Raw genomic sequence first — 13537 nt, forward strand, 5'->3', positions numbered from 1 at the left:
AAATCCCCACGAGTTCAGCTAAGCAAAGATAACTGTCTAAGTGTGATGTCACGCTAGTTAAAAGATAATAGTTATTTAAAATAACTGAAAAAATGGCATTAGACACTTAGATGTTATGGTTCAATTTTCTAGAGCTGACCTCTGGTGGCCGAGTCATCTAACTTGCGATTTTGTCGCTTTTCTGACTCGTGAATGGTGCTTCCCCACGCGATGTATACCCTACTCATTGGGCTTTAAACAATTATATAATTCATAAAGTTAATAAGAAGTATTAATTTTTCGCAAATTATTCTTTATTCACACATTATTTTTTACAAGTTTTTCGTAAATTAAACTTGTAATTTTAATCATTTGTTCCCCCACTCCCTTCTAGTCGGGAAGATATAAATACGCTGTCAGGACGACGAACTTCACAGTTGTTCCGACGTCTTCGAAGCAGGTGGATCGCACTAGTAATCCTCTGGAGGGACTCCGTGGCTCCAGGATCACAGTCTCTTACAAGATACCATGGCTGCTGGACCTTTCATCAATCCTCCGACTACCTCGACCAGTGAGAAGCCTGACCATTCATCATACTTGACTACTGATAAGTATCGATCAAATTTGAAATAAAAAGTTAGTTGCCCGCCTTAATACCTGATGTGTACGCGCGCGTGTGCTTAGCAAGTATAGTGTATTCACTATATAAAAGAGATATTTCTCTTTTTTTTTAGTGGACATACAGACACTGAAACACCTCGCATTCTTCCGAATTTTTTATTGTGCACTTCATAGTGGATGGAACACGTCAGATGGCTGGTGTCGATTTGAATCTCCGTGAATACTGAACACAGAATGCATCACTTGCAACATAGTGTAGAACCATCGGACACGCAGTAAGTCGCAACAAAAGTGCAATTGTATTGTCAAAGCAACTGTAATGTAAAATATTCAACAACATTAGCACCAACCCTATTCCCATACTTCCCCTTAAAAGAAATAAAGACATACCAGAGTTTAGAGTAATTTCTCCCCTTAGAGTTAAGATAGAAGGACAGGGAAAATATTCAATGCTCCATTAAGGAGCAAGGATAGGCGGGACTTTCGCATTTTCCAAGTCCTTTATTTATTCGGATATATAACTACAATTTTTGAAACCCCAATTCTTTTCTAAAGTAATTCAAGCTATAGATATCTAGTTTTGAGTAACTGTTAACTGGAGAATTTTCGGAATATAGTAGAATTAGATAATATTTTGAATGTGCTACTAATAGGCGCGTTTTTGAAAGCATTCGTGTTGTATAAAATTGGGGCTGTTCGTATCCTAGGCCCATGTATCCCCACCGTCAACACACAGCTCGGAATTAGTGTAATCAGAATACTCGTGCACAATAAGATCGACACACGCTCCGTGGTAGATAGAGATACGACGTTTAGGGTATCTGATTAAAGTTGCCCGGTTTCTTAGTGCGATTTTAGAATAAGAAGGCGTAAATATCGTGCACGACCGGCGCAACACGTTCCTCAGCAGTGTTGCGATATGCGGGGACAAAAGTAGAAGAGTGGGGATAGCGTAGGAAAGGTAATCAAGTGGTAGGCGATACACCCCCTCTTCTTCTTATGTCCCGGCAAATCTCAGCACTGATCCTCAGTCGCTCCTGAGACTTCGAAGGGTGCTGGTCGTGGCGGTTTTTAGTCTGTTCCTAGATTAGCCTCCCCTGACGGATGTCTAAGGCCAGTGGGACTTCGAGTGTACGCCATCCTTGATCAGTGAACAGACCACGTGTTGCAAGATACGAGGCATCCATCGAGGGACATCATCAAGTGGACGACTTGATCATTCGTCATCCTTGACCATTGATAAGTATTATATCATTTTTACCCTTTACCATTTTCACCTTATATCGTTTCATATTTCATTCTTCTTCAGGGATCAAACAAACATCGAACGAAGCGTCGCATCTTCAGGTTAATCTGTGGTGAACGGTGTAACCATTTATCGGGGCAAGATGTCCTCGAGGAACGTCACAACGTGGAGAAGAGCGCGAAAGTCACAGTATTTCGGTGTATTGCATGCGGCGCCTTCATTTTTCCACTCTATGACGTCACTGGAAGACATTTTGAAAACGACCCTCCACGACCAAATCCCTCGTCATTTGCTCGTGAGATTTTGAAGCAAGCAGGTCATGACAGTTCTTGGTTAATTTCTTCGCGAGCTTCGTCTGCTCCATATCAGAAGCCCATGGGATTTCGCGGGTACGCCATCCTTAAACAGTGATAAGACTATGCGCTGCAAGATACGAAGCATCGATCGAGGGCCGTCATCAAGTAGACAACTTGATCATTCATCGCCCTTGACCAATGATAAGTATTTGTGCCATTTTTAATGAAAAGTGAGTCGTCAGCATTGATACCTTGTGTGCTAGTGCGCGGAATTGCTTAGTGCATGGGTAAAGTGTCTGTTTAACGTATGCCCAATGTGTATAGTGCAGTGTTTTATTACTAATCTCGAAATTTCAGTTGCAAATTCCCCCTCTTCAGCACGAGAACGTATAAATACCCTTGGGGAACGACGAACTTCACAGTCCCGCTTCAACCTCAAGAGAGTGCAGATCGTTCTTGTGATTCTGTGATGGAACTACCCTGGACTCTACCCTGTTTTCCTGGATTGCCATAGTCACTGGACAGATGCCACCGCATGAACTACACTGACCAGTGGATAACTTGACATTTCATCATACTTTACCACTGATAAGTATTTCTTAAATTTTAAATGAATCTGAACTGCTAATATTAAAGCCTTTTGTCCGTGTGTTTGACGTGAGCCTAGGGTGTTTAGTATAGTGTATAATGTTCTTTCTCTTTTTTTCGTGGGTCAAACGGACACTGGATGAAAACAGCGCATTCAGAGGCAACAGATGTTTGGAGACGATGTGGACCTCCATGGATGCTGAACGTGGCTTGCGTGAGACGTTCCATGGTACGCAGTTATTCAACACGTAGTAAATACCACGGGAAACGCAATTGTATTGTCAAAGCAACTGTAATGTAAAATATTCAACAACATTAGCACCAACCCTATTCCCATACTTCCCCTTAAAAGAAATAAAGACATACCAGAGTTTAGAGTAATTTCTCCCCTTAGAGTTAAGATAGAAGGACAGGGAAAATATTGAATGCTCCATTAAGGAGCAAGGATAGGCGGGACTTTCGCATTTTCCAAGTCCTTTATTTATTCAGATATATAACTACAATTTTTGAAACCCCAATTCTTTTCTAAAGTTATTGAAGCTATAGATAGCTAGTTTTGAGTAACTGTTAACTGGAAAATTTTCGGAATATAGTAAAATTAGATAATATTTTGAATGTGCTACTAATAGGGGCACTTTTGAAAGTTTTCGTGTTGTATAAAATTGGGGCTGTTCGTATCCTAGGCCCATGTATCCCCACCGTCAATACGCAGCCCAGAATTAGTATGCCCAGAATACTCGTGCACAATGAGATTGACATACGCTCCGTGGTAGATAGAGATAGGACGTTTAGGAGACCTGATTAAAGTTGCCCGGTTTCTTAGTGCGATTTTAGAATAAGCAGGCGTAAATATCGTGCACGACCGGCGCAACACGTTCCTCAGCAGTGTTGCGATATGCGGGGACAAAAGTAGAAGAGTGGGGATAGCGTAGGAAAGGTAATCAAGTGGTAGGCGATACACCCCCTCTTCTTCTTATGTCACGGCACATCCCAGCACTGCTCCTCAGTCACTCCTGTGACGTCGAAGGGTGCGGATCGTGGCGGTTTTTAGTCTGTTCCTAGATTAGCCTCCCCTGACCCATGTCAAAGGCCCTTGGGACTTCGCGGGTACGCCATCCTTGATCAGTGTTCACACCATGTGCTGCAGGATACGAAGCATCCATCCAGGCCAGTATCAAGAGGACAACTTGATCATTCATCCTCCTTGACCACCGATAAGTATTGCTCCCATTTTTAATGAAAAGTGAGCCGCCAGTATTAAGACCCTGGGTGCTTGGGTGTGCGCGTGCTGAGTGCATGGATAAAGTCTCTGTTTGACGTATGCTTAGTGTGCATAGTGTAGTGTTTTACTATTAATTTAGAAATTTCAGTTCCAGATCCCCCCTCTTCTGTTCGAGAAGGTATAAATACCCTTGCAGAACAGTCAATTCCTCAGTCGCGCTTGAACCTCCAGAGAGTGCAGATAATTCTGGTGTTTCTGCGATGGAGCTATCCTGGACTCTAGCTTGTTTTCGTGAAGTGCCATAGTCACTGGACAGACGCCGCCACTTGGACTACTCTGACCAGTGGACAACTTGACCTTTCATCCATACTTTACCACAGATAAGTATTGCTCCCATTTTTAATGAAAAGTGAGCCGCCAGCATTATCAGCCTGTGTGCGTGTGCGCGCGCGTGCTTAGTGTATACGCAAAGTGTTTGGTTGACGTGGCCTTAATGCGTATAGTGAAGTGTTTTATTATGAACCGCGAAATTTCAGTTTTAGATTCAGTCTCTTCTGGTCGAGAAGGTATAAATACCCTTGGGGAACGATGAACTGCTCAGTCGCGCTTGAACCTCCAGAGAGTGCAGATCGTTCTGGTGATTCTGTGGTTGAAACTACCCTGGACTCTACCCTGTTTTCGTGGAGTGGCATAGTCGCTGCATAGATGCCACCGCTTGAACTACTCTGACCAGTGGCCAACTTGACATTTCATCAAACTTTATCTCTGATAAGTATTGCTCAAATTTTAAGTGAAAAGTGAACTGATAATATTAAAGCCTATTGTGTGTGTTCAACGTGTGCTTAGTATGTATAGTATAGTGTAGTGTATAATGTTCTTTCTCTTTTTTCATGGGTCAAACGAACATTGGATGAAAACAGCGCATTCAGAGGTAACAGATATTTGGAGACGATGTGGACCTCCATGGACGCTGAACGTGGCTTGCGTGAGACGGTCCATGGTACGCAGTTATTCAACACGTAGTAAATACCACGGGAAACGCAATTGTATTGTCAAAGCAACTGTAATGTAAAATATTCAACTACATTAACACCATCAACCCTATTCCCAAACTTCCTCTTAAAAGAAATAAAGACATACCCGAGTTTAGAGTAATTTCTCCCCTTAGAGTTAAGATAGAAGGACATTGAAGAAATTGAATGCTCCGTTAAGGAGCGAGGATAGCCGGGATTTTCGTATTTTTCAAGTCCTTTATTTATTCACATATATAACTAAAATTTTTGATAACCGAATTCTTTTCTACGGTAATTCAAACTATAGATAGCTTCTTTTGAGTAACTATTAACTTGAAAATTTGAGGAATATAATAAAATTTGATAATATTTTGAATGTGCTACTAAAAGGGGAGCTTTTGAAAGTTTTCGTGTTGCATAGTGCGAGGATCGTTCGCATCTTAGGTCCATGTATACCGACCGTCGACTCACAGCCCAGAGTTAGTGTGCCCAGAATGCTCGTGCACAATAAGATCGATGTACATTCCGTTGGCAGATAGAGATAGGACGTTTTGGACACTTGACTAAAGTTGCCCAGTTTCTTAGAATGATTTTAAAACAAAAAGGCGAAAATATCCTGCACGACCGGTGCAACAGGTTCCTCAGCCGTATTGCGATTTGCCGGGACAAAAGTAGAAGAGTCGGGATACAGTAGGAAAGGCAATCGAGTGGTAGGCAAAAACCCCCCTCCCCTACATATATCCTGGTACGTTCCACCTCTGCTCCAGGGTCGCTCCTAGGATTTCGAGGGGTGCGAGTCCAGGCGGTTTTTAGTCTGTTCCTAGATTAACCTCCCCTGACCCGTGTCAAAGGCCCATGGGACTTCGTGGACACGCCATCCTTGATGAGTGATGTGACTATGGGCTGCGTGATACGAAGCATTTATCCAGGCCAGCATCAAGTGGACAACTTGGTCATTCATCGTCCTTCATCACTGATAAGTATTGCTCCCATTTTTAATGAAAAGTGAGCCGTCAGCATTAAGACCTTGTGTGCTTGGGCGTGCGCGTGATTAGTGCATGGATAAAGTTTCTGGTTGACGTATGCTTAGTGTGTATAGTGTAGGGTTTTATTATTAATCTCGAGATTTCAATTACAGATTGCCCCTCTTCTGGTCGAGAAGGTATAAGTACCCTTGGAGAACGATGAACTGCTCAGTCGCGCTTGAACCTCCAGAGAGTGCAGATCGTTCTGGTAATTCTGTGGTTGAAACTACCCTGGACTCTACCCTGTTTTCCTGGAGTGCAATTGTCACTGGACGGACGCCACCGCTTGGACTACTCTGACCAGTGGGCAGCTTGAACATTCATCATACTTTACCTCTGATAAGTATTGCTGAAATTTTAAGTGAAAAGTGAACTGCTAATATTAATGCCTATTGTGTGTCTTTAAAGTGTGCTTTGTATGCATAGTATAGTGTAGTGTATAATGTTCTTTCTCTTTTTTTCGTGGGTCAAACGGACACTGGATGAAACAGCGCATTCAGAGGCAACAGATATTTGGAGACGACGTGGACCTCCATGGGTGCGGAACGTGGCTTGATGGAGACATTACACGGTACTCAGTTATCCACCACGTAAAATGCAATTGTATTGTCAAAGCAACTGTAATGTAAAATATTCAACTACATTAACACCACCAACCCTATTCCCATACTTCCTCTTGAAAGAAATAAAGACATACCCGAGTTTAGAGTAATTTCTCCCCTTAGAGTTAAGCTAGAAGGACAGGGTAGACATTGAATGCTCCATTAAGGAGCAAGGATAGACGGGACTTCCGTATTTTTCAAGTCCTCTATTTATTCACATGTATAAATGAAACTTTTGAAACCCCGTCGTTTGTAAGGTAATTCAAGCTGTAATTAGCTAGTTTTGAATAACTATTAACTGGAAAGTCTTCGGAATATAGTAAAATTTGATAATATTTTGAATGTGCTACTAATAGGCGCGCTTTTGAAAGTTTTCGTGTTGTATAAAATTGGGACTGTTCGTATCCTAGGCCCATGTATCCCTACCGTCAACACACAACCAGAATTAGTATGCCCAGAATACTCGTGCACAATGAGATTCACATACGCTCCGTGGTAGATAGAGATAGGACGTTTAGGGTACCTGATTAAAGTTGCCCGGTTTCTTAGTGCGATTTTAGAATAAGAAGGCGTAAGTATCGTGCACGACCGGCGTAGCACGTTCCTCAGCAGTATTGCGATATGCGGGGACAAAAGTAGAAGAGTGGGGATAGCGTAGGAAAGGTAATCAAATGGTAGGCGATACCCTCCCTCTTCTTCTTATGTCACGGCACATCCCAGCACTGCTTCTCAGTCACTCCTGTGACGTTGAAGGGTGCGGATCGTGGCGGTTTTTAGTCTGTTCCTAGATCAGCCTCACCTGAACCATGTCAAAGGCTTTGGGACTTCGCGGGTACGCCATCCTTGGTCAGTGTTCAGACCACGCGCTGCGGGATACGAAGCATCCATCGAGGGCCGTCAACAAGTGGACAACTTGACCCTTCAACGTCCGTGACCACTGATAAGTATTGCTCCCATTTTTAATGAAAAGTGAGCCTTAGTGTGCAGTATGTAGTGTATAACGTTTTCAATTTTGTTTTCCGAGATCAAACAGACACCAGATGAAAACATCACATTCAGATGCAGCTGGAGTCTCTGGAGCATTACTGGAGTCCACTGGATCCTCCTTGGGTGCTGTTTCTATACACTACGCAGCTACCGAATAGTGAATCGCAAGTAAAGTGCAATTGTTGTATAAAATACAATGTAAAATATTGGAATACATTCATCCCAATCCAATTCTCATACTTCTTCTTAGAAAAATAAAGATATAGGAGAGTTGAGAGTAATTTCTACCCCAAAAATTAAGATGTAAGGACAGGAAGGACTTTGAATATTCCATTAAAGAGTCAGAACAGACGGGTCTTTCATAGTTTTGAAGTGCTTTATTCGTTTACATACGCGACTAATATATAATTTCAAGTCCAAATTTCTTTCTAAGGTAATTCAAGTTTTACATTAGTCAGTTTTCATTGAGATAGTAATGTTCATTTATTATAAGACGATGACGATGTAGAATATTTAACGAAGGCAGTAAAGACTGTAATATTTCGAATATTTTATTAAAATAAAGGTAGATGGAACTTTGAAAGTTTTCCTAATGTATAAGATTAGGGTTGTTAGCAGCCTATCCCCACGCGTCCCCACTCAGCCCAAAATGTCCATGCCCCGTAATGTCATTCGTTCCGTGGCAATCGAAGAGATAGGACACTTTAGATAACTCGTTATTTCCAAGGCACTTGAGGTATATAATTCGACTTTTCCAATAAGCATTGCCATCAATATTTAGCAAACGATTGAAGAGTAAAATGAAGCCACCTTATAACATTTCATTTTTCATTATTCTTTAGGGGTCAAACAAGCATCCAACGAAGCGTCGCATCTCCAGGTTGATCTGTGGAGAACGGTGTAACCATTTGTCGTGGCAAGATGTCCTCCAGGAACGTCATAACGTGGAAATGTGGGCGCAGCTCACGGCATTCGAGTGAATTGCATGTGGCGCCCTCACTTTCCCACTTTATGACGTCACTGGAAGACATTTTGGAAACGATCCCGCACCACCAACGCCCTCCTCAATCGCTTCTGAGACTTTGGAGGAGACAGATCGTGGCAGTCCTTGGTTAATTGCTTCGGCTGTCCCATATTAAAGGCCCCTGGGACTATAAGGGTGCGTCATCCTAGAGCAGGGAGCAGGCCATGCGCCACGAGATACAGAACATCCATCGAGGGACATCATCAAACGTCTTCAGTTGAAGAATGCAATCATAGGTAAGGTTTCAGTTTAAATCTTCCTTTTACGTCTTTGATGAGCCGACTATTAATCTTATATCTATCTGTTTCAGGCCAGGTAGCCAGCATGGTTGTATGGCATGCATTGACACGACAGGAGGAATGCAAAGTACTTTACTGTCAAGAAGCTTCGTCGTGAAGATAGAGGACAACTGCTTGCATTTGTTGAAAAATTGTGTGTGTCATGATGTGTATTAATTATATGTGTTAAAAATTGATCTGTATGTTGTATGTACAAAATACGTCTGTATAAAATCCTCTGCCTTAAAAAAATAAAAGTCTTTGTAGAAATAACCATGTGTGCTTATTTGCACCACAATCTTGCCATGTTCCTTTCATATCCATTCGGTAATCAAAATTCCATTTTCCTTCAATTTTTCGATAGTCCTCCTTGCATATCATGTCCTCCTAACACTTCAGCAAATTTCGGGCAAAAGATAAAGTCCGTTACCCGCCATTTTTGGATAGACCTCTTTGCATATCATGTTTTCCTAATAACTTAGTCAATTTTCGGGTAAAAGCTGAATTTTGATTCCCGCCAATTTTTGGTAGACCTCCTTGCATATCATGTTATCCTAGTAACTTAGTCGATTTTCGGGCAAAAGCTGAATTTTGATTCCCGCCAATTTTTGGTAGACCTCCTTGCATATCATGTTCTCCTATTAACTTAGTCAATTTTCGGGCAAAAGCTGAATTTTGATTCCCGCCAATTTTTCGATCGACCTCTTTGCCTATCATGTTCTCCTATTAACTTAGTCGATTTTGGCCAAAACTGAGATTCCGTTTCCCGCCAATTTTTCGATCGACCTCTTCGCCTATCATGTTCTCCTATTAACTTAGTCGATTTTGGCCAAAACTGAGATTCCGTTTCCCGCCAATTTTTCGATCGACCTCTTCGGCTATCATGTTCTCCTATTAACTTAGTCGATTTTGGCCAAAACTGAGATTCCGTTTCCCGCCAATTTTTCGATCGACCTCTTCGCCTATCATGTTCTCCTATTAACTTAGTCGATTTTGGCCAAAACTGAGATTCCGTTTCCCGCCAATTTTTCGATCGACCTCTTCGCCTATCATGTTCTCCTATTAACTTAGTCGATTTTGGCCAAAACTGAGATTCCGTTTCCCGCCAATTTTTCGATCGACCTCTTCGCCTATCATGTTCTCCTAATAATTTAGTCGATTTTTAGCAAAACTAAGATTCTGTTTCCCGCCAATTTTTCGATAGACCTCCTCGCATATCATGTTCTCCTGATACTTTTGCGCATTTAAGGGACAAGCTAAAGTCCGTTTCCCGTCAATTTTTAAAGATGCTGCGATATCTCTTTTTATATCATGTTCTCCTCAAACTTTTGCTTATTTTCTTAGCAATATATAACTTTGGGGCAGGAATAAATGCAAGTATGAGGAGAACATGATACTAAAAGAGGTCTAATCTTTACATATCGTTTGCTATGTGCTAATGGTTAGGAAACAGGATTTGTGATGGAAGAAATAAATCATGAATCGCATGTACCTTTTACTACTGTCTTTTTATTGTTATAAATCAAGTTACATGATATATAAAATACATTTCAACTTATGCAAGCTGTGTTCAGGACTCACAGAGGTTCCAATCGGCACCAGTCGTCTGACGTGCTCCACGAACTGGATTCATATTATCGCTTCACCGCGACAGGCGTCAATGAAAGACTCAGGAGAAAGTGACGCTTTCACTCGGTGTCTCGTTGACCTCTGAAAAAGGAACAAAGCCATATTCACTACGGACACTATATACACTCTAATATATTAACGAACGCACACAAGATATTAATGCTGGTCGCTCACCTTTTGTTTAAAACGTGCGCAATACTTGTCAGCGGTCAAGGTAGGCCAAGGAATGTCGGCTGTTCACCAGCTGTCGTAGTACAGGACGCCATCTTGGACCGGGACGTAGCACACCCTCCAGAGGACGCTGTTGTATGGCAATCCCGCGGCATATGATACGATCACTTCCTTGCGGATCATCTTTGAGGACGGGATCGACGAAATGCTAACCCGAGAACCGTCTGAGGACCACTACGATCCGCACTCTTCCAAAGCTCGAGAACGACTGAGGAAAGAGAGAGCTTTTGACCCTCGGAAAACCGCTTCATTGTAACCGCATTACTGCCAGTCCTATGCCCCGGAGGTAGTCCGAACCTGAAATGTTTCCGTAAAAACTCAATAGATGTCGGGTCAAAACAAGCCTGAACTTGAGTGAGCCGAATATTTACTAGGTCAGAGAAGGACAGACACATTCGTCAGTCGCTCGCGAGGTTTCAAAGGGTGCGGATCGTGGCAACATTCGGTTGGATTTTAGGCTAGCCTCCCCTGGTTCATATCGAAAACCCGTGGGACGTTCAGGGTGCGCAATCCTTGTTCAGTGATCACATCAAACGCCGCGGGATTGCCATACAACAGCGTCCTCTGGAGGGTGTGCTACGTCCCGGTCCAAGATGGCGTCCTGTACTACGACAGCTGGTGAACAGCCGACATTCCTTGGCCTACCTTGACCGCTGACAAGTATTGCGCACGTTTTAAACAAAAGGTGAGCGACCAGCATTAATATCTTGTGTGCGTTCGTTAATATATTAGAGTGTATATAGTGTCCGTAGTGAATATGGCTTTGTTCCTTTTTCAGAGGTCAACGAGACACCGAGTGAAAGCGTCACTTTCTCCTGAGTCTTTCATTGACGCCTGTCGCGGTGAAGCGATAATATGAATCCAGTTCGTGGAGCACGTCAGACGACTGGTGCCGATTGGAACCTCTGTGAGTCCTGAACACAGCTTGCATAAGTTGAAATGTATTTTATATATCATGTAACTTGATTTATAACAATAAAAAGACAGTAGTAAAAGGTACATGCGATTCATGATTTATTTCTTCCATCACAAATCCTGTTTCCTAACCATTAGCACATAGCAAACGATATGTAAAGATTAGACCTCTTTTAGTATCATGTTCTCCTCATACTTGCATTTATTCCTGCCCCAAAGTTATATATTGCTAAGAAAATAAGCAAAAGTTTGAGGAGAACATGATATAAAAAGAGATATCGCAGCATCTTTAAAAATTGACGGGAAACGGACTTTAGCTTGTCCCTTAAATGCGCAAAAGTATCAGGAGAACATGATATGCGAGGAGGTCTATCGAAAAATTGGCGGGAAACAGAATCTTAGTTTTGCTAAAAATCGACTAAATTATTAGGAGAACATGATAGGCGAAGAGGTCGATCGAAAAATTGGCGGGAAACGGAATCTCAGTTTTGGCCAAAATCGACTAAGTTAATAGGAGAACATGATAGGCGAAGAGGTCGATCGAAAAATTGGCGGGAAACGGAATCTCAGTTTTGGCCAAAATCGACTAAGTTAATAGGAGAACATGATAGGCGAAGAGGTCGATCGAAAAATTGGCGGGAAACGGAATCTCAGTTTTGGCCAAAATCGACTAAGTTAATAGGAGAACATGATAGCCGAAGAGGTCGATCGAAAAATTGGCGGGAAACGGAATCTCAGTTTTGGCCAAAATCGACTAAGTTAATAGGAGAACATGATAGGCGAAGAGGTCGATCGAAAAATTGGCGGGAAACGGAATCTCAGTTTTGGCCAAAATCGACTAAGTTAATAGGAGAACATGATAGGCAAAGAGGTCGATCGAAAAATTGGCGGGAATCAAAATTCAGCTTTTGCCCGAAAATTGACTAAGTTAATAGGAGAACATGATATGCAAGGAGGTCTACCAAAAATTGGCGGGAATCAAAATTCAGCTTTTGCCCGAAAATCGACTAAGTTACTAGGATAACATGATATGCAAGGAGGTCTACCAAAAATTGGCGGGAATCAAAATTCAGCTTTTACCCGAAAATTGACTAAGTTATTAGGAAAACATGATATGCAAAGAGGTCTATCCAAAAATGGCGGGTAACGGACTTTATCTTTTGCCCGAAATTTGCTGAAGTGTTAGGAGGACATGATATGCAAGGAGGACTATCGAAAAATTGAAGGAAAATGGAATTTTGATTACCGAATGGATATGAAAGGAACATGGCAAGATTGTGGTGCAAATAAGCACACATGGTTATTTCTACAAAGACTTTTATTTTTTTAAGGCAGAGGATTTTATACAGACGTATTTTGTACATACAACATACAGATCAATTTTTAACACATATAATTAATACACATCATGACACACACAATTTTTCAACAAATGCAAGCAGTTGTCCTCTATCTTCACGACGAAGCTTCTTGACAGTAAAGTACTTTGCATTCCTCCTGTCGTGTCAATGCATGCCATACAACCATGCTGGCTACCTGGCCTGAAACAGATAGATATAAGATTAATAGTCGGCTCATCAAAGACGTAAAAGGAAGATTTAAACTGAAACCTTACCTATGATTGCATTCTTCAACTGAAGACGTTTGATGATGTCCCTCGATGGATGTTCTGTATCTCGTGGCGCATGGCCTGCTCCCTGCTCTAGGATGACGCACCCTTATAGTCCCAGGGGCCTTTAATATGGGACAGCCGAAGCAATTAACCAAGGACTGCCACGATCTGTCTCCTCCAAAGTCTCAGAAGCGATTGAGGAGGGCGTTGGTGGTGCGGGATCGTTTCCAAAATGTCTTCCAGTGACGTCATAAAGTGGGAAAGTGAGG

At 42.1% G+C, this 13537-nt stretch overlaps 2 long non-coding RNA genes across 2 annotated transcripts; one reads left to right on the forward strand and one right to left on the reverse strand.

Annotated features, from left to right (window-relative positions):
- Positions 1–10370: 10370 nt before the first annotated feature.
- LOC143182480 (uncharacterized) lies at positions 10371–10813 on the reverse strand. The gene is made up of 2 exons (XR_013002446.1): positions 10685–10813; positions 10371–10591 (listed from the first exon to the last, which is right to left on the reverse strand). It is a non-coding gene; the product is annotated as an uncharacterized LOC143182480 (long non-coding RNA).
- A 406-nt stretch (positions 10814–11219) lies between these two features.
- Positions 11220–11740, forward strand: LOC143182464 (uncharacterized). The gene is made up of 2 exons (XR_013002443.1): positions 11220–11426; positions 11520–11740. It is a non-coding gene; the product is annotated as an uncharacterized LOC143182464 (long non-coding RNA).
- The last annotated feature ends 1797 nt before the right edge of the window (positions 11741–13537 follow it).

Source organism: Calliopsis andreniformis, chromosome 8, assembly GCF_051401765.1.
Source record: "Calliopsis andreniformis isolate RMS-2024a chromosome 8, iyCalAndr_principal, whole genome shotgun sequence".
NCBI lineage: Eukaryota > Metazoa > Arthropoda > Insecta > Hymenoptera > Andrenidae > Calliopsis > Calliopsis andreniformis.